Genomic DNA, 20,628 nt, shown 5'->3' on the forward strand with positions numbered 1-20,628 from the left:
GATTCATGGGTCTGTAGAGGCTGGAGTGAGTCCAAAAAAAAAAAAAATCTGATGAGGTAAACCAGCAGGCTGGAGCCTCAAGAAGAGTCAATAGTTAAAGTCCAAAGTCAGTCTGCTGGTAGAAATCCCTCTTCCCGGGGATCCCTGGGTGGTGCAGCAGTTTAGCGCCTGCCTTTGGCCCAGGGCACGATCCTGGAGACCCGGGATCGAATCCCACGTCGGGCTCTGGGTGCATGGAGACTGCTTCTCCCTCTGCCTGTGTCTCTGCCTCTCTCTCTCTCTCTCTCTCTCTCTCTGTGTGTGTGACTATCATAAATAAATAAAAAAAATTTAAAAAAATCCATAAAGAAATCCCTCTTCCCTAAAGAAGCTAAAGTCTATGCTCTACCAAGGCCTTCAACTGACTGGATTATCACCTTACAGGAGGATGATCTACTTTACTCAATCTACCCATTTAAATGTTAATCTCTTCCAAAAATATGTTCACAGAAACATCCAGAATAATGTTTGATTGAATATCTGGCCACCATGACCCAGCCATGTTGACATAAAATTAACCCTTACAGTTTATATTAATTCTTTAACCAGCTTTGATGTCATTAGGATAACTACTAACCAAGCCTAGGATTTGTTATTTCTCCCCAGCCCAGGAGGCAAGAGTATGGCAGTCAGGGTGACATCAGCTCATCACAGTGAAGGTGGCCTTACATCTCTCAACTAGGCTACCACCCACAATGGAGCAACAGAACTGAGGGCCCTATTAGTTTGCATTTCTCCACTTCTCAGTAGCTATTTCACTATTAAAGAAAAGAAGAGGATAAAGGGAGTCCAATTTCCCCATCTGTCAACATGATAAAAAAATAGATGAGAATAGATGAAACACTGGACTCAGTACTTACCCCCTCCCTCAGCCCCAAATCTCACACACATCTTGATTCTTAGTATTCTTTAAACATGCTTCTTATAGTGTTTAATTCAGTATTCATCCAGAAAACTATTCGACTCCTTCTAAGACATCATAGCCATTGCTCTCTTGCATAGACTGGAGTATATGATGGAGATAAAAATCCTCAAATTTGGGAATCAGAAAAAAATGCATTAAAAACAATAATCTGAGAGTGAGTGCAGGCTAGGACTCAATAAAATCAATAATTCCAAATTGCATATAAGCAAAAGTAGTTTTTTTTTAATTTCTTACGTTCATACGTTGGGTTTATCTTTATTTTTTTAAATATTTTATTTATTTATTCATGAGACACAGAGAGAGAGAGAGAGAGAGACAGAGACACAGGCAGAGGGAGAAGCAGGCTCCATGCAGGGAGCCCGACGTGGGACTCAATCCCAGGTCTCCAGGATCACGCCATAGGCGGAAGGCAGGCGCTAAACCGCTGAGCCACCCGGGAATCCCCTGGGCTTATCTTTATTAGGAATTAGTTAGAAAGGAACACTGGATGTAGCATGGAAGTATTGAATCGTTATATTGTACACTTGAAACTAATATTACACTGTATATTATCTGGAATTTAAATAAAAACTTTAAAAATAAGAATTAGTTAGAATGCATCATAGTTGGTAGAACACCTATACAAGGAAATTAAGATGTCAAACAAGTATGCTCGTAAATTCAGGAAATAGCTCAGCTTTTGTTGTTCATTGAAAAAGAAATAAAATATGAGTTTTGGAATTCACTTCAATGTCATTTTTCTATTGAAATAGTTCTTTGAATAAATATGCATATTATTCTGATAATAAAAACTTCAAATTATGATATTCACTCAGAGATTAGCATATAGCAGTAATAATGATATGAAATAATGGTAGTAAAATATGGCTCCTCCACATAAGAGAGAATAGCAGATGAACATAAAAAAATGCAAGTTCAAAGAGCAATTTATTCAGTGGCCAGCAAGCCAAGGGATTTGTGTAATCTAGCCTAGAGGAAACAGAGGTAGAGAGGAGCTTCTGGGAGTCTGATCTAATGACATAGATGACCAAGGGTGAACTTTAACAAAAATAAATTATTTGATTTTCTCCCCAGTCAAACCCCAAGCCTATATGTTTAGTAGCCATGAGCTTACCAGCAGGCTTCATAACATAAAAAGGAATTCAGGAAAACATCAAAGAGCAACATAGATCCTTAAAATATGATAGCAACTGATCCAACTAGAGTAGGTGATACTTCATAAAGTGGTACTTACTAACATCCCGTCCATGCAACATTTAAAACTCTAAATCAGAGAACTGATACAATTGTGTTAAATGTTAAATGAGACTCAGTCATGTGAATCAATACAAAGACATTTCCACTTCTTCAGATTTATCAGTTTATATTCTGGAAATTTTCTATAATTATCCTATAGCAGAGATGACTGAGTGGTTCACCAAAAACTTCTGTACTCCTTTCCAGAGTATAGACTGTCATGAGAATCCTCTTTCCAGTCAAGGACATTTTTTTTTCCAGATTCTTTGTATATTAAGAAGCCATGTGACTAGTTCTTGACAATGTCTTAGTAGAAACAGTATATGCTACTTCGAAATGGTTAAGAGTGAATATAAGTTCTCTCTCCTCACTCTACCCATCTGTCTGCTGAACAAAGACTCTAGGGCCCCAGGGGATAGCATAGACACACAAGATAGTAGGAGACAGGGGCCCTGAATCACCACTTGGGGGAAATCTCACACACAAATCAAGAACACCTGCACTGGACTGGTATGCTTGCAAGAAAATAAGCTTTTATTGGTAAACTCTCTGAAACCTTGAAGTGTGTTTATTATAGAGGCTAGTCGTGCCCTAAGTAGTGTAGATTTGTATGAACCATTTAGTGAGGGCCTATTATATGCAAATATAGCAGAATAAGTTTATGGAAATGTTGCTATCACTCAGGTGCAAGTTCATATGTTGTGAGAAACATTTTTTTTAAAATCCAAAGTTTATACATTTATCAAGTGTTTACCATGATCCATATATTGTGCTAAAAACTTTAAAGACTTTAGTCACTTAATCTCATGTGATCTTCTGCATTTGGGATTCTTTGGGACACTGGCCCAGCTCACAAAACATGCCACCCAGCCACACCCACCCAGCTACAGCAGTGAGTAAACAGTCCTTTTGTTCCACATTACTTCCTGACCACAGATGATCAAAAACCTCGATAATATTGAGCAATCAGGAGATCATTAGTGATTTTCTAGGAAAAGTTTTTAAATCCCTTTTTTTTCATTTTATTTATTTATTCATGAGAGACATAGAGAAAGGCAGAGATGTAGGCAGAGGGAGAAGTAGGCTCCTCACAGGAAGCCTGATGCGGTACTCTGTCCCAGGACCCCAAGATCACGCCCTGAGCCAAAGGCAGACACTCAACCACTAAGCCACCCAGGCGTCCCCAGTAAAAGTTTTTAGAAATCTGTGCACTTTGCTCTAGCTACATGGCCTCCATGTAACATGATCTGATTCAGTTTCAAATGCTTTTTTATTTCTTGTTTAAATGCTAATCTTTTTAAATTCATTTTATTAAGAAAGCTACCTTTCTATGGATGTTAATAGCTTATCGAGCTAATATTTGTAAATGGTCTGTTTGGACAGGTACAATTATGTAATGCAGTGTTTCAAGTGGGGATTTTTTTTCCTTTTGTTTCCTTTAAAAAAAAAATGTCAATGTCCCTCAAGTTATGGCAATGTACCTTGTGCCACTGCATTTTCAAAGTGTACTTTTTTTTTTTTTACCGTTTCAAACAAATGGAAAAATACTTATAAAATGCTTTTGTGGGGGGTGGGGGAGGTTGTGATCTGTTATTGTTTTACAGAATAAGCACTTTGCATAGAGCTGAGTACACTAAGGATGGTAAACCATTTACCAGTGCCTGTCATAACATGTCTTTAAGAGAATGCATGGATATACAGCTCTAGAGGACCAATATAGCTCACATCAACAGGCTGAAGTTGAGGGCTGCATTTGTTAATTTGTATGTTTTTACAGTATCTAATGTTCTAGCAAGGCCAGCATATGCATAGTTGATTCGTGACTTATCATTTCGAGGGCACTAAATAGACTCCACTGAATTTTAAAAACTCGCTATAGCTTGTCTTACCTTTAACACCCTATTGCTAAGGTCATCTAAACCCATCTTGCTTAAGGAAGTTATGTTTCCTGAAAGGTTGTCGGATATTAGTCACCCATTAGGGTCCTGAGACATGGGTCAGGGAGAGTCTTGAAGGAAATGATCCTGGGATGCGTTTATTTTACAGAAATAAAGAGGTCAGGATCATAGAGGAGTTCTTTCCTTAATGGGATTCATAAGACTAGGGTTCTAAGCAACCCTAAAACAGCATTGAAGCCCCAGGATCCTGAAAATGAGAGTTACAGAGCCCTAACCTTTGCCACGAGTAACTAACTATTACAGGCTAAGCAGGGGTTACATATTCATCTAAACTCCCTCAACATCGACAAAAGCAGTACTCATGAGTACTTCTGTATTTTGGCATATGCTGAACTTCAATATGGAACTACTCTCCCTGAGTTAATTTTAGAACAGAATGTGGTATATAGCAGCTATTAAATAAGTGTTTGTTGAATTAATAGATCTATTAAAAGGAAACAATGTAGACAACACTTTGTGAAGTTACATTTGACGAGAAAGTGGTAGATTGGCTGCTAAAGAAAAGAAATGAAGTGTTCAGTAAGTTATCTTTAGTGGGAAATGTGAAAGGCAACAGGAAGAATTTCTTGAAAGAAAGACGTTGAAATATAAGCAAGGAAAAAAGTAGTCCTCGGCATTAACAATCCCTTATTAATTAGATACATATAGAATTTAACATTTGCTGATATTACAAAAGGTGAGTATCTTTGGTTAAGCACTAAATATTACAGTTTATGCTCCTTAAATAAACTATGAAGATAAGCTTAACTAGAGCAAGTAAGTCATCACAGTCCCAGCATTACGTTTTTTTATAATTTGTGCTGAAAGTAATATTACATATTTCCTTTGCCTTGAAAATATAGCACATGTGCATACTTTTATTTAAACGCTAAAGGTGAATCTTAAAATAATGTAGCAAATCAGTTATTCATAATTTGGTTACTTGATTTTGCTAATAGAGGAAGAAAAATCATTCTATGTTTGAAAAAATAATGTGATTGTCTTTGACAACACAAAATTTAAACAGGTAAAAAGTAATAAATTTTCATTAAGTGCAGCCATACTTTGGAAACAGGGAGGAGGGAGTTTGTTCTCCGGGTCTTACAGCTACACTTGAGGATAGCTGCCAGTCAGATATATTGAACAGTTTCACGGGCTGCTCTGCCTCAGTGAGCAAAGCTATCACAAGAAACCAGCAGAGAGTAGCACACTTTCTATGGGGCTGGGAAAACAAAGGGTAGAGCATTAAACACACACAACAAACACTCAGAGAAGAGAAACTACAAAAAAAAAAAAAAAGGAGCAATCAGTCTCTGTGTGAATGTACTATTTTTTTAAGGTGAACTTATTCACCTATTTGAGGATCCAATTTGCCAAATTACGACATTTGAAAATTACCCTGATCTGATATAACAAAGGCATTGATGTGTCTAGGCACTGGTGTGTATTCTGATGCCTCTGCCTTTGTCTATTGTTCTTCAAGTGACTGCCTGATAATCCTCACTCTTTATCTCCTCAAAGATCTCTTAAGGTCTAAAGAAATGAAATCCTTGGAGGTATCATTGAGAGACATAAGACATGCAAGAGTGAATTTCTAACCTGGAAGAGCTTACCACAGGCGTCTTTTACACTTGGGTGAAAAAAAAGAGCCTCCCTCCTTTTGTGGTCCACTTGGCAGAGCTAGATCGTTGGCTGGATGTGACAGCATGATCATAGCGAGTAGGGGTCTGGCCACTGGAAAGAGCATTTCCTAATTAATGCTGCAGTACACACATCCTCTTAGATGCAGCACTGTAACAGGATGTGGTTTTGGCAGGACTCTTTCTCGGAACAAAAACATGGGGCATCTGTCTGTCCATCAACTCTCTGGGTGACACACTGGAAGTCAACAAGACCTGGATCTCTGTCTTAGGCACCCATCTGACATGCAAAAACACAAGTGCCTCCATAGCCTAAAGTCATACTACTTTCCACAGTGTTCCTAGCAGAACTTCTTAAGATTAAACCTTCTTAGTTAGGATCTGTGCTTGCCAATAATCCCTCAAATTTCTGTCATAGTTTCTTTTGTCATTAGAGAGCTTTTCAACTGTTTCCAAGGATATTGACAAGGACTCAAGAGATCTTATAGTCTCTCCTTTGTTCATATCTGGGAGAAAGGTGTTGGTTTTTAGAGCATCGCTGCCCATCATTTTATTTATTTACTTGTTTGTATATTTTCTCCATTTTCCTTCATTCACAATACAGACAAGTGAAGGCCCTGGGTGGCTGTGTATATGGGTAGGTTTACTCTGCTTCCTCTTTCAGTACAGTCAGTATAAGAATACAGCCAGTGGTAAGCAACAGTGGTGAGTACCAGGTGACTGTCTGAGTCATTTTAAGACAAAAGACACTGAGGTTCTATCTAAATACAGAAGCACTTCCTGACAAAAAGGGGAAAGTATGTCAATCGTGTGAGATGGAGGGGCACCTAAGGGGCCACCTGGGTGGTTCAGGGGTTGAGCGTCTGCCTTTAGCTCAGGTCATGATCCCAGGGTCCTAGGATAGAGTCCCACATCAGGGTCTCTCTAGGGAGCCTGCGTCTCCTTCTGCCTATGTCTCTGACTCTTTCTCTGTGTCTCTCATTAATAAATAAATAAAATCTTTTAAAAAATCATGTAAGATGGACTGAAAGACCCAGATGGTGCTGAAACCTGCCTCTCTTCTGTCCCACATTTTTCTACCCAAAGTTCAAACTCTTCTTCCCTTGCTTACAGGCTCAGTATGTTCTGAAGTTCAAGAGTCAATACGAATACTAAGCAATGGGAACATAAGGAGTCCTAATGTAAAGTCCTGAGTCTTGATTATGCTATCATTATCCTAAAATGGCCCCTTGTGATCCAGCTGTGACAACTTGCCCAGTTATGGTCATTTAGCACCTGATTGGTTCCTCCATGTGAATCCACACTGGAGCCCATATCAGCCAGTAAATGCTCTTTATTCAGCCATGTTATAAGCTGTGATGTATAAAAAACCATCCTCCTGACTGCCTGAAGCCTATAAAGTCAAAGAGAGAGCTAGATTCACACCAAAAGAAAAACTTGTGAACATTTGTATTTATAAGCTGGTAAGCTTTATTTGACAAATTTCATCGAGGATTTTAATGGAATCTGGATTATAGCCAGGGAAGATAAAGCAAGGGTGACAACTATGTCTTAAGTACAGTCGTTTTTTAAAAGATGATGATAAAATTGCTTTTTTATTTTTACCACTGGAACAAGATTTAAAACATAATTTAGATGAGACTTAACAATTATTTAAAATAATGGAAAGTGAACCCGCCTAAGTATAAGGAGTCACACATGCTCTTTTGTATGGGACAGGAACTTTCACATACCCCAGTTATTAGGCAAGTCATTTAGTATCATCTTTTCTCTCATGTGTATCTATATCTGTAAAACAAAAGATTCATGCATATAATCTTCAGTTCTGAATTCATTGGAATCCGTTAATGACCACACAGGAGCGCCACCATAACCTCAGTGTAGATTGGATATTTTCAGCTTATTCAGAGTTTACAACGTTAATTTATATTGACATTTATACTATCAAAAGTGCCAAAAAAAAATCAAAGTCAATCTGGTTGTGTTACATAGTGTGTTAAAGCTGGCTGCTATAACAGACAAACCTAGAAACAGTTGAGAAATTTCATTTTTTGTTCAAGTAAAGACCAGTAGTTGGAGGGAGAAGAGAGAGGGAATAGTTAGTTCCATGTAGTCATTCAGGGATGCAGGCTCATGGAGTCTCTGCTGTCTTCAATACGTGGCTTCCATGGTTGCCCTTTGTGTCACTGTTCAGTCAAAATTTGGAGAAAACAAGGCAAATGGAGCATCAAATGGGAGTTTCCAGAAGATAGGATTGGAAGTGTAATGTCTAACTTTTGCTATGTTCCAAGAGGGAGAGAGGTCAGATTTAGAGAGCAGCTAACTAGTCTGTACTGACATATCCAAAAAGTCATTTCAGAGCAGAATACGATGTATAAATTCTTTAAGCCCCAGTTCAGGTCATTTTCATTCCATAAAAATTTGCTTGGTTACCACAGGCCTCAACAATTCACTCCTCCCCCTTCTAAACTTTTTTATCTGTACTGTGTGTTTTGACACTTTATCATATTGTCTTGATATTTCTTTATGAAAATATGTCTCCTCTGTTAATACTAGAAGCTCTTGAGAACAGAGACAGTCTTAAACTTTGTACTTCCTATCTCCTACCCTCTCCCTTGTCATCCAGCACAATGCACTTAATAAAAGCCATTAAATGAAATAAATGTGATTCATTAATCTTGGTGAGGTGAGTTCTTTCAAAATACTGATAAATGTAAGCTATATTATGGGAATGGTGGGAGGGATCATCTGTTTTGTTTTTTTTTTTTCCAGTCCCACTGCCAAGGACAATGCCTGGCATGTCAAGGGCACTCAAAATTATTTGTTGCCTGAAAATCAAAAGTTCTATGATTGTACATTCTGTGATCATCATAGGGCCCTGCTACTTTTCTTGTGGTCAAATATATAAGACAAATTCTAGTAGAATAATTAATAATAATAATAATAATAATAATAGTTAACACTTCCATAGTGCTTACTGTATGCTAGACATATAGAAAAACTCATTTAATACAACAATATTTTGATAGTTATTAATGTAAGTTCCTTGTATATATGTACCTTTTGAACCAATGCTGGCCTTGTGTAAATTAGAAAAGGCACCACAGGCTGCATCTTTCACTAATCTATATTATCAAAGAGTATCCAGAGCAGAGACTTGCTCATAAATATTGAATGGATGAATGGATCAATGACAAAACTATATTATTTGAGTGGGTCTGAATGATAGTAATTCCATTTACTTTACCTTTTTGTCTGATTTTTTCTAATTTTTCTACAATGTTAATATGTCACTCAATATATAAACTTATTTGATAGAGACAAAAATCTATAAATAATAAGTGAGAGTAAAATGCATCAATCTGAGTACATTTTTAGTTAAGAAAGAAAATCAATATAATGCTCTTATCTAATTATTTTAATTTCCAAGATATATTCTGTGATAGAATTTATAATTACAAATGGTCACTTGTAAATCTCTTTTTTTAAGATATTATTTATTTATTTGAGAGAGAGAATGAGCAGGGGGAGGGGGAGAAGCAGACTCCCGGATAAGCAGAGAGCCAAACACACGGCTCCATCTCAGGACCCAGTGACCAAGACCTGAGCCAAAGGCAGATGCTCAACTGACTGAGCCACCCAGGTCACAGGTCATTTGTAAATCTTTTCATACTTCATTTCTGCAATTGAAGTTTGTACAAGTTGAGTTAAATGATACTTATAATTAAGTTTTCATTTTTAAATAATTATTCAAGTTACATAAAAATCATACAGAGGATTTACATGTACCTCTCACTGAATTTATCCCAATGGTAACACCTCACATAACTATAGCAAAATATTAAAACCAGAAATCGACATTGCTACAACCACAGACTTAATTCAGATCTTAGATACTTCAAATATTCAGATTTCACTAGTTGTTCGTTTTTTTTTAAAGAATTTTTATTCATTCATGAGAGATACAGAGAAAGAGGCAGAGACACAGAGAGAGGGAGACGCTGGACTGCATCCCCAGACCCGGGATCATGACCTGAGTTGAAGGCAGATGCGCAACCACTGAGCCACCCAGGTGTCTCCAGATTTCAATAGTTTTATGTGTGTATTATGTAGTTTCATGAAATTTTATCACATATGTAACCACCACCAAATTAAGATACATCTAAAGAATATACTAAGAGTATTTTAAGATTAAAATATCCCAAAAATAAAATTGTTAAATCTCTTTCTTAATTTTTCATCAGACAGTTGGTAGAATTATAATTAATTGCCAAAATAATTTGGACAAATAGGGAGTATTCTCACCATTTTTCTATTTAAAAATATATTGAAATTTTAAGGAAAAATTCATTTTAGATGCTCCCAGGGATTTCTCTTTTTAGAAAGGAATCTGGAGGAGAAGACTTACACAATGAATAATCATCTCTTATTTCTAATCATGTTTTTTTATTATTTTATAAATAAAAATTAGCAGTTTGAAACTTCAGAATGTTTATTCACGTCTTAAAAACAGATGATGCAATGTAAGTACTCTGCCACCAGGTGGTGGTCCCTCCAATATTTGTTTTGAGATTCACATCAAAACTAGGGATGATTTTCCATTTAACTCAAGGAAATATAACCTTTCATGCTCTTTATATTTAGTTACTTTAATAATCAGATTTAATCTAGCATTCAAGGACCCTACCATCAGTCTTCAATTTCCTTCTCAGGTTCATCTTCTACAGTTTCCCTGTATAAGAAACATTTGCTAAGCAGAATCTGGTATGTTCACTATATCTTATATATGTTTTTCCTCATTACACTTCTGTTTTATATTCATCTTTTTTTAAAACTAGTGCAGGAATATAATGCCTACTACATAGAGGGAGCTAAATGAATGCCTACTAGAAGACTTTGCTTATTCATTCCTTGTATCTAAAATGCTTTGTCATCTATCTATCTTTAAAACTCCTCCAATGAATGCTCAATTTCAGCATCACCTCTTCCATTCTTCCAACATCATCACAGTAGGAAGTGATCTTTTCCTGCCATACATAGGAAGTACTCTGTTTTTAGCACAAATATGGCTCTTCCACATTGCCTTAAGTTGTAGCTTTTGAATATTAATCTCATATTTTAATCTTCCCTTCGCACAGTATTTGGGTATTCAATGACTGTTAGTTGAGTTAATGCATTTCAATAACACATTTTAGAGAGAAATTTGAAAAAGGAAATCCCTATACTTATTACCATTTTTATTGATCTTTAAATTTTCTTTATTATTTATCCTGAATCTAACTTGAAGTCAAATTCCCTGCCTTGTTGTTTAAAAGTCAGCAAAGTGTCAAGTCTTCAAACATTGGATGGGCTGGAGTCAATATTCCTTAACGTATTAACACTTCCTTGAGATACTCAGTCCTTCTGTTGGGGCAGTTCTTCATTCAGCCTCTTTACAGTGTATCCCACTTACCACTTGAACCAAAGAAACTCTTCAATTCTAGCCCCCTCTGCTCAGGAGTCTCTCTGCTTACTGTCTAAGCTTGCTTTTAACATCTAACACTAGAATCTTTAAGAAAAGCATTACTCTTCTTTTTTCTTATTAAAAAGAAACATTACAAGCACTAGCTATGTTTTTCTTTTATTAGAATTAGTAGCTAGGTGACCTTGAATTGTATGTCCAATATATCTTCTTTCAGAAACACTCTAGTAATAACTTGAGTTCCCAACCTGTCCTAGCACAGAGTTCCCAGAGCTGCTTCCTGAAAGAGTTTATGTTCTTCCTAAAGAAAAGAACATTTTAAAATAAAACTATTTTAAAAATGAGTTTTGGGGATGGAAATTTAAGGCAGTTTCATGACAGTAACATTGATCTCTTTTGGCAGTTCTGATATTTATGTATTGGGTTTTCTCAAAGCTAGGTCACCTTTCTCTGCAACCATTTGGTCTGTTTCAAAAACTGATTTCCTAAAGACCAAAAGACTACCTTTTTCTATTTAGAGTCCAACTTCACACTGTCAGAACTTAAAATTCTCTAGACTCCCATGGCATAGCTGCTTTAGGTCAAAGTACAGCCAGAAATAAATGCCCAAATCTACCCTCAAAAGGGTCTCAGCCTTCAGAAGGGTTAACAGTATCGCTTATGACAGACTCCATAACAGGTCCATTCAACTGTTGTGATTACAGACCCCCATATCTAGATCTCAGACTTGGCTTTTGTTAGTTCTGCAAATACTGAATTGGATAAATATTTATTCAACACTATGCCACATACAGTCCTGGGCTCTGAGAATGCAAATTTAAATAAGACATGATTCCTGCCCTAGAGAAATGGACTATATTCTGGTAATTTCGTTACTCTGCCAGATAGTCTACCCTCACGACTATGTTTTCCCTGGTCCCTGACTCCTAGCCTAATGTCACCTAAATAATCGATTTTCCAGACATCCTGAATTCTAGAATGTTCCAGAGCTCACTGGTGCTATGACCTGTGACTAAAAGTTTTTCTTAGAGTCTTAATTCATTGAGATCTGATACACACCCAACAGAAGGAATAAAAATGCTTAGCAAATATTAGATAATACTAGATCTGTGCTCACTCTAGGAATCACAAATTTCCCAAAAGAAGAAGAGCAGTAAGAAATCATCTTAAGTTGGTGCTCCACATGCATGCATTTTAATGTGCATAATGATCACTTGGAGAAGTTGCTAAAATGCAGATTCTGATTCCTTAGGTCTGAGAGGGGGCCTGAGACTCTGCATTTATAACAAACTCATAGCTAATATCCATGCTGCTGGTCCATGGATAAGCTTTAAGCAGCAAAGCTATATGGTTTTTTTCCCACTTCTGAATGAAGGCAAATCCATGAAAGATGTTCAGGATCCAGTCAATATGGTCTTAAATTCAGAAAAAAAAAAGGTAAACATTTTTAAATGAATTTAGTCAACCAGTAAAAGAATTAGGTTTTTAAAAAGTCAGTAGCAACTTTAGTGGGTATGCAGTGGATGATCAGAGTTCTCTCTACCTAATCAAAACATAAAATTAAAGGAAGCTAAAAACTGTATTGCAGTTTGTTTAACAATTCAAATAGACTTACTATATGATTCAGTGATTCTGCTTCTGGGTATATGCACAAAAAACTGAAAGCAGAGACTCAAAGAGTTACTTGTACATTCATGTTCATAGCAGCATTATTCACAATAGCCAAAAGTTGGAAGCACCTCAAGTATCTATTGACAGATAAATGACATACCACAACATGGACCAACCTTGAGGACATGATGTTAAGTGAAATAAGCCTGTCACAAAAGGACAAATACTATATGGATTCCATTTATATGACGTACCTAGAGTAGTCATACTCATAGAAACAGAAAGGAGCAAAACAAAGTGAATGCCATTGAACTGCACACTTAAAATGGTTAAGATGATACATTTTATGTTATATGTATTTTACCATAATTACATTTCTTTAATTAAATGAGGTTAAAAAATATTTACAGGAGAGTGTGAACTATCCAATGGAATAACATTAAAGATATCTTTGGAATCAGATTTGTCTTATAAGAGTTCAAGTTCAGACCAGCAGTAGAGGAAATTATAAGATTTCTCTTTATTCAATTCAGACAGAAACTCAATTAATGGTATGACTTGTACCCAAGATTATGAACGATAGGACTAACTTTTTTATAGGACGTGAGTGTTGTGAAGACCACAAACCAGAATTCAATACACCTGTCAGCATTGAAATTAGAATTACCCTGTTTATCTGTAATCCTAGGTTTTGTGTCCTCGCCAAAATCCCCTCGGTCTAATTTTCCTGGAATAGAGAGCCACAACTTTCTCAGAAAGATGAAATTGTTCACTGGTGGATAAATGTCTTATAACTCTAAGAAGTCTTTTTTAATTCAAGAAGATGTATTAAGTAAATCAAAACTCTATGAATAATGTGTGTAAAGATTACTCTGCAGATTTGGTATTTAAACTATTAGTAAGTTAGATAAATATCTTTAAGATTCAGCCCCGTGATCAAATATGTAAACTTGGATTTATAATCAAACATGCAAAATATGTAATTAAATAATTGATTTCAGTTTTCTGATTTTAAGTTGAAAGGTATGTTTATTTAATTTCAACATTCTTGAAATGATTAAAAATGTGGTTCACTATATTTATAAATTTTAATTGTTAGACATATTGGCATTCCAATATGTTTTACCTGCTAAGTTGAATATTTGAAGTATTTATAAATGAAAATTGAATGTATTGAATTTATAAACACAATTTTCAATGTTTAGAGATATTAAACTAATGAACTTTGGAAATGAACTGATTATTAAAGGTATTTATTGTGTTCTATCAAAGTTGAGTGAACATTGATCAAAGTAATTGAAAATAATTGCTAAAATTTACTACATATGAAAATCAAAAAGCTTAAGTAAAGTAAGATTTTGAATTTAATACTGTTATAAATTTAGTGTTAATTTCAAAGACCAAGGAAACATCAAAATCTTTTCTGTGCTCAAAAACCCACCCAAAAACTTCACATTGACGCTCCTAAATCATCTTAGATAGACATTCAGCCTGTTTGATATGATGAGGGAAGTAGATTCCAAAAACTTGTTTGATGGAGTTACATAACCTTTAAATATTTCCTCCTTCCATTTGCGGTCGTTTCCCAACCAAGACCGATTAAAAGGCTTCAGGCAACACTGAGGCCCCCATAAGCCTGTTTAAAGTACCCTGGGTCTAGAGAAAGTCTGAGAAATTAGTTGTCAATGCCACACTGAGCGTCAGCAACCAACTGTGTGGCATGAAGGATTTGGAAGTCAGAAATCAATTATGTAAATCATAGTTGAGGAAAAATATCAGTTAGAGCTTGCATTGGGATAGCAGCCAGTCAGGTGGACCAGAAGCCAAAAACCAGACAAGAAGTTCCTTGAGAGCAAAGAAAGCGTTGTTCTTGCTCACTGCTGTACCCAGGGGACTTCAGGCAGGGATCACATCTTATTTATCTCTTCCATCACCAGTTCCAGGGGCTCAAATATCTGTTGAATGAATGAAAGACAAGATAACAGAGTTAAAAAGATTTGGTAAGCAAAAATTAATGGAGAGGACAAAGTAAAAAGAATGCTCTGTGTACAAAGACTTCAATAACCAAAGAAATTAACATTCTGCCCCTTGATCTGCCTTCAACTGTGGTCAGCATGGATTCAACAGGCAATTGAAAATAAAATGATTGGGAGGATTTGTGGAAACTACAGCTGGTAGACATCACTGAAAATCTCCATAGACCTTCAGCAAACCTGATTTCTGAAATAGATGAGTTTGTCATATTCTGAGATGAGTATTTCTGGGAATGTGTTCTTTCCACCATAAATCCTGTGGGATGGTAGTGATTATAACTTGAGAAAAAGATGTCCATGGAAGATTTCTTAAGCAATTAATCCCTAAACCTAAGATATTCAACCTTAGTTAACTAACTTTTAAATACTCCCTGGATGAGCCTATATTCAGCTTAAAAACAAACAAGTATATGAATAGGTGTTACTTTCTGCCAAATAAAAGTGAGAGGGGATTCCTCTCATCAACCAAGTTTAAGAAATGTTGGTTAAACAAAAATAAACACAATGTTTTTTTTCCTTTGTAGGACTCCTTGGAGTCAGTAATATTTTTATTTTCATTGTGAATTTTTAAAGAACGTATGCCATCATTTTCTAAATCTTTTGACCCTTGATTCCAAAGTGACTTGAAGAAATAATGCTTCATAGAACCTGCTTGGGTCCTTAAAATCAAGCCCAAATCAGGTTTGAAAATCAGGCTAGTGGGGATCCCTGGGTTGCTTAGTGGTTTAGCGCCTGCCTTTGGCCCAGGGGGTGATCCTGGAGTCCAGGGATCGAGTCCCACATCAGGCTCCCTGCATGAAGCCTGCTTCTCCCTCTTCCTGTGTCTCTCCCTCTCTCTCTCTCTCTGTCTCTCATGAATAAATAAATAAAATCTTAAAAAAGAAAGAAAGAAAAGAAAGAAAGAAGAAAGAAGAAAGGAAGAAAGAAAGAAAGAAAGAAAGAAAGAAAGAAAGAAAGAAAGAAAGAAAAAAATCAGGTTAGCGAACAATTCTTCATAGGACCTCACTGAAATTTGGCTTTGTGAGATACAAAATTTTATTTAATGTTTTAGTTCATTGATTCCATTGTTGGTGAAATTTCCCCCTTCAAGTATAGCTCTCAAAGGTTAATGATGCAACTTCACAGAGAAATTTTAAATGTAATGCCAATTTTTAAGGACTTTGCATTAATAAATGAAGTCTGCATGGGACTCACATTTTTCAAAGAAACTTTGCTCATTTATTTAGGTCTCTCCAGTACTCTTGTGAAACAGTCATGATGCACAAAACAGCAATAGAACCAGAGCTGTGGCACCTTATGGACAAGTCACATCTCAGCAATATTTCTTGATTTACAAGCTAGGCTGTGTTATTTATTTCTGAATTGGTTTTGTCTATCAGCTATGTAAATGTTTATTCGCTACCCTTATTAAATGTGTTATAAAGGGGGCCATGATTATACACTAAAATGAATATTTAAAGAATTAAATTGATACTTGAAGAATTTTTCACAGACAGAACAAGTCTAGCAACCTAGCAATTGATCAGCCTGGCAATTTTAATTCAATTTTTTTTTCAAATGAGTTGCTCTCTCACTCAGAATATGCAAAGTGTATTTCTCCCATTTCCATGTACTTTACTTTCGAAATCAATGTTCTCAACTTTTGTGAATGACATAATCAATTAAACCATTTTCCCTCCCTGGTCTATCTCTTGAACATTAAGCTAGCCAGTTGGTTCAGCAAAAATATAATCCAACATGATTTAGATGTTTTCTTTTTTTCTTTTTTTATTGGAGTTCAATTTGCCAACATATAGCAACACCCAGTGCTCATCCAATCAAGTGCCCCCCTCAGTGCCCGTCACCCAGTCACCCCCACCCCCCCGCCCACCTCCCTTTCCACAACCCCTTGTTCGTTTCCTAGAGTTAGGAGTCTCTCATGTTCTGTCTCCCTCTCTGATATTTCCCACTCATTTTCTCTCCTTTCCCCTTTATTCCCTTTCATTATTTTTTATATTCCCCAAATGAATGAGACCATATAATGTTTGTCCTTCTCCAATTGACTTATTTCACTCAGCATGATACCCTCCAGTTCTATCCACGTCGAAGCAAATGGTGGGTATTTGTTGTTTCTAATGGCTGAGTAATATTCCATTGTATACATAAACCACAGCTTCTTTATTCATTCAGACTTAAATGTTTTCTAAATAATTTTTCTTTCTGACGTTTGAGTGAAATGTCAATAAGTCTGGGCCTTGCTCACACAGGATGTCAGAGTCAGAATGAAAAAGCATCCTAAATTCTTGGTTTTTCAGGTGACCAAATCTAAACCATTCACCAAACATCTCTTTGTGTAATAGATATTACAGGAAATATTTCATTCCTAAAGATCCCCCAAATCATTGGCAGTTCCATACTTTGAGTACCTAAAGGATTCTAAAGTAATGAGAGATGCTGATATAAATTCCCCAGCATTTCAATTTCCTCTCTATAGACTATAAATATGAAATTTTGATGCTTACAGGATAGGAATTTTGTTTTATTCATTTCATATTTTCCAAGCACTTGGTACAGTGTTTGGCCCAAACTATGGGTTCAAGAAAGGTTTATTATTCTTATTAAGTTCTCTGCCTGACAAAAATAAATAAGTTTCCATCATTTTTTGGCCCAATCCCAGCATGAAGCTAAGGCACTAGGATAAATCTAGCCCCATGATATATAAAATTCCTTTCCCCAAAATATTTAGAGCATCAGATCAGCTGACGACACATAGGCCCGAGATAAGAGAGCACCCATCAGGGTTTTGGTGTTTTGGTTTCATAAAAACCTTGAGAAATTCTGTTTTGAAGTTGATATTTTCAAAAAAGTTCTTTGAATTTTTTAGAACATTTCAATCACTGCTTTTCAAGGGAAATTTTAGTAATTTTTTCCAACTGCATGGAAAGCTGTGCTATGCAAACAACAAAGATTTTTTTCTTTTGAAAGTTATTCATGTCCTGCTTCTAGGATTGCCAGGGGAATTGAATTTTCAAAAAAATTTAACCAAGCTGAATTACATTGTGCTAGAAACAACCTAAACTCTAAAGTTCAGAAGTTTTATGTTTCCTTCTCAACTTAGAGCCCATGGTTTTCACATGAGTTCTTAAGTTAGCCATATAAGTTTGCATGACCTATAGCCAAATTTATCTTATTTTTCAGTGTGTCTTTATTTGTCCTAATTTTTATTTTCTTACTTTTGTCTTATGTGAGTAATACAAAAGGGTTTGAATTCTCACATGCCCCTCAGCAATAGGGCAAACTCAATTTGTGATAAATCTATATCCAACACTTCTTAAGAAATCACTTTTTGGGGGCACCTGGGTGGCTCAGTGGGTTGAGCTTCAGCCTTCGGCTCAGATCATGATCCCTGGGTCCTGGGATTGAGCCCTGCATCTGACTCCCTGCTCAGCAGGGAGCCTGCTTCTCCTCCTGCTACTCTGCCTGCTTGTGCTCCCTCTCTCAAATAAATAAATAAATCATTTTAAAACATGAAATCACTCTTTCACTGCATTTCCTCTTGCTTGCATGTTAAAAATTTTCCATAATTGCCTGTGTTATTATCTATATTTTAAATAAAGAGCACTGAAGTTCAGCATCAAGCAAGCAGCTTAGTAGAATGACTCTGCCTCAGACCTAGAATTGTTCAGCTCCAAGGCCTACTGGCACTCTACTTTCCAGTAGTTCTCAAACTTAGGTATGCATAAAATCACCTGAGGTAGTTTCTATAGACACACATTCTCAGGCACTATTTCTGGAGTTAGTGACTCAGTGGATCTTCCTTGGGCTCAGAAATCTGAATTTTGAACCGTGATCCTGATTGGTTATAAAGCAAGTCATCCACTTGCCAACTAATTGGATCACATTCCAATTAAGATTTGACTACACCTGCTTCCTCTCATCTGCCTCTAGAGATGAAGCAAGATTATACACATTCACTGTCTCAGCTCTACCACCCATCACCATATGGTATAAAACAGAGTAAACCACTTTCCCTGTTTGAATCCTGGTTTCTTTAGCCCTCGTAAATAAGAAAAATTGTATTCCCCTTACCTCAAAGGATTGATATAAAGATAAAACAACATGATGGATACCACACATTTATAACAGCAGAAAATGTGATTTAAATGTTTTAAAGATATTCTAATGACAAAAAAACATAAAATGCAAGCTTATTTGTATGTTATTAAAACATACAGGGAACAAAATAAATAAAACATACTGGGTTATCTGATCACAATATTGCAAAGAATAGTTAGACATTCAGTCTACATTTATAATCAGTTCAACCTACTTAGCCCTCATATAACCACTATGGAGTGCAGAAAACCCTCTGCTAATGCATGCACACACATTTGGTTGCCACTGCCAAGTTAGTAGCAGATTTTCCATTGTCTCCACCCTAGACATTACCAAAAGATTAAAGATATCTCTTTTTAAGACAATACAGGTGGATTAACATCCAAGTGTTAACTGTTAAAACTGTTACTAACACTCCCATCAACCCACATAGGAATTGTAGGACCCCCACTGCCATCACCTAGATGACTCCTTTTTCAGGTGTTTGGACATCCACTATCCTTTCAGTGGAAGGAAAGTTCTGAAACAATTGGTATGACAAAAGAGACTGACACCAAACAGACACAGCTTGATTTCATGGCACACCACATGGAATTTTTCTAAAAATGAAGAAACTTTAGCATTTCCTTGTTATTTGGGGCTACAAAGCCATAAGCCTCCCACCTATCCTGGTCGGCTTTGAAATGAGCAGACCGGCTGGAAAACAAGAGGCAATTTGCATGTGAAGAATAAACAAACAGAAGTCTGCTGCATACCATGTCAAAAAAAACAGAGTTAATGTCTTTGTTTAGAAAGCAGAAGCAGCAAAGTTTAGCAGGTTAGTAACACAGCACTTTTCTCTTCCTGCCTCCTAATACATATTCTAAATAAAACTGATTTGACCTCAATACATCATCAATAGCCTTCTCCCAAGCCTCACTGATTCAAAGCTTTTGCCCACTTCAATATATCAGGCACAAAGCATCAAATGTCTTAAGTAATGCTCTCACCACCTCCCCTGCACTCCAATCATGAAATCACTTTATAGTCTATAGCATCGAGTCTATATCCCTTACTTTTCACAATTTTTTTCCTCTGTCAAATTTCCAATTATCCCTCAATTTGCACTTACCTCCCAACCCCAACCCCTACCTTACATTCTGGAATTGGACCCCTGTTACTCATGATGTGTCACCCTATTATGCACTAGTGAATTGGATTTACTCAAACCAGTCAAAAAGTATTTAGTGATGGGGCATCTTGGGAGGCTCAGTTGGTTGAGTGTCTAACTCTTGGTTTCAGCTCAGGTCATGTCAGGGTCCTGAGACTGAGCCCTGGGAGGGGTTCCACACTCAGCAGTCTGCTTGTCCCTCTCCCTCTGCCCCTCCCCCACCATTAGCGTGCACGCTCTCTCTCTCTCTCTCTCTCTCTCATAAATAATAATCTCTTTCTAAAAAGCATTCAGTAAGACTCCATGTACTTAAGAGACAGTGCAAGTTCAGTAGGGAGGGATTCCAGACATTAAGGTTTAAGGAGCTGATCTCTGACATGGGTACCAAGACTTTGATTCACACACATAACCACGAATACATGCCAAAAGGACAATTTAAGTGGTCACTAAAATCTATTTTCTCTTTCTCCTGAACACACATTTATTTTCATGTCCTGAGAA

At 36.5% G+C, this 20,628-nt stretch overlaps 1 non-coding gene across 1 annotated transcript; it reads right to left on the reverse strand.

Moving 5' to 3' along the window:
- Positions 1-6,356: 6,356 nt before the first annotated feature.
- On the reverse strand, positions 6,357-6,481 carry LOC129513207 (small nucleolar RNA SNORA51). Its single transcript, XR_008665187.1, has one exon. It is a non-coding gene; the product is annotated as a small nucleolar RNA SNORA51 (small nucleolar RNA).
- Positions 6,482-20,628: the final 14,147 nt, after the last annotated feature.

Source organism: Nyctereutes procyonoides, unplaced genomic scaffold (genome assembly GCF_905146905.1).
Source record: "Nyctereutes procyonoides isolate TBG_1078 unplaced genomic scaffold, NYPRO_anot_genome, whole genome shotgun sequence".
Classification (NCBI taxonomy): Eukaryota; Metazoa; Chordata; class Mammalia; order Carnivora; family Canidae; genus Nyctereutes; species Nyctereutes procyonoides.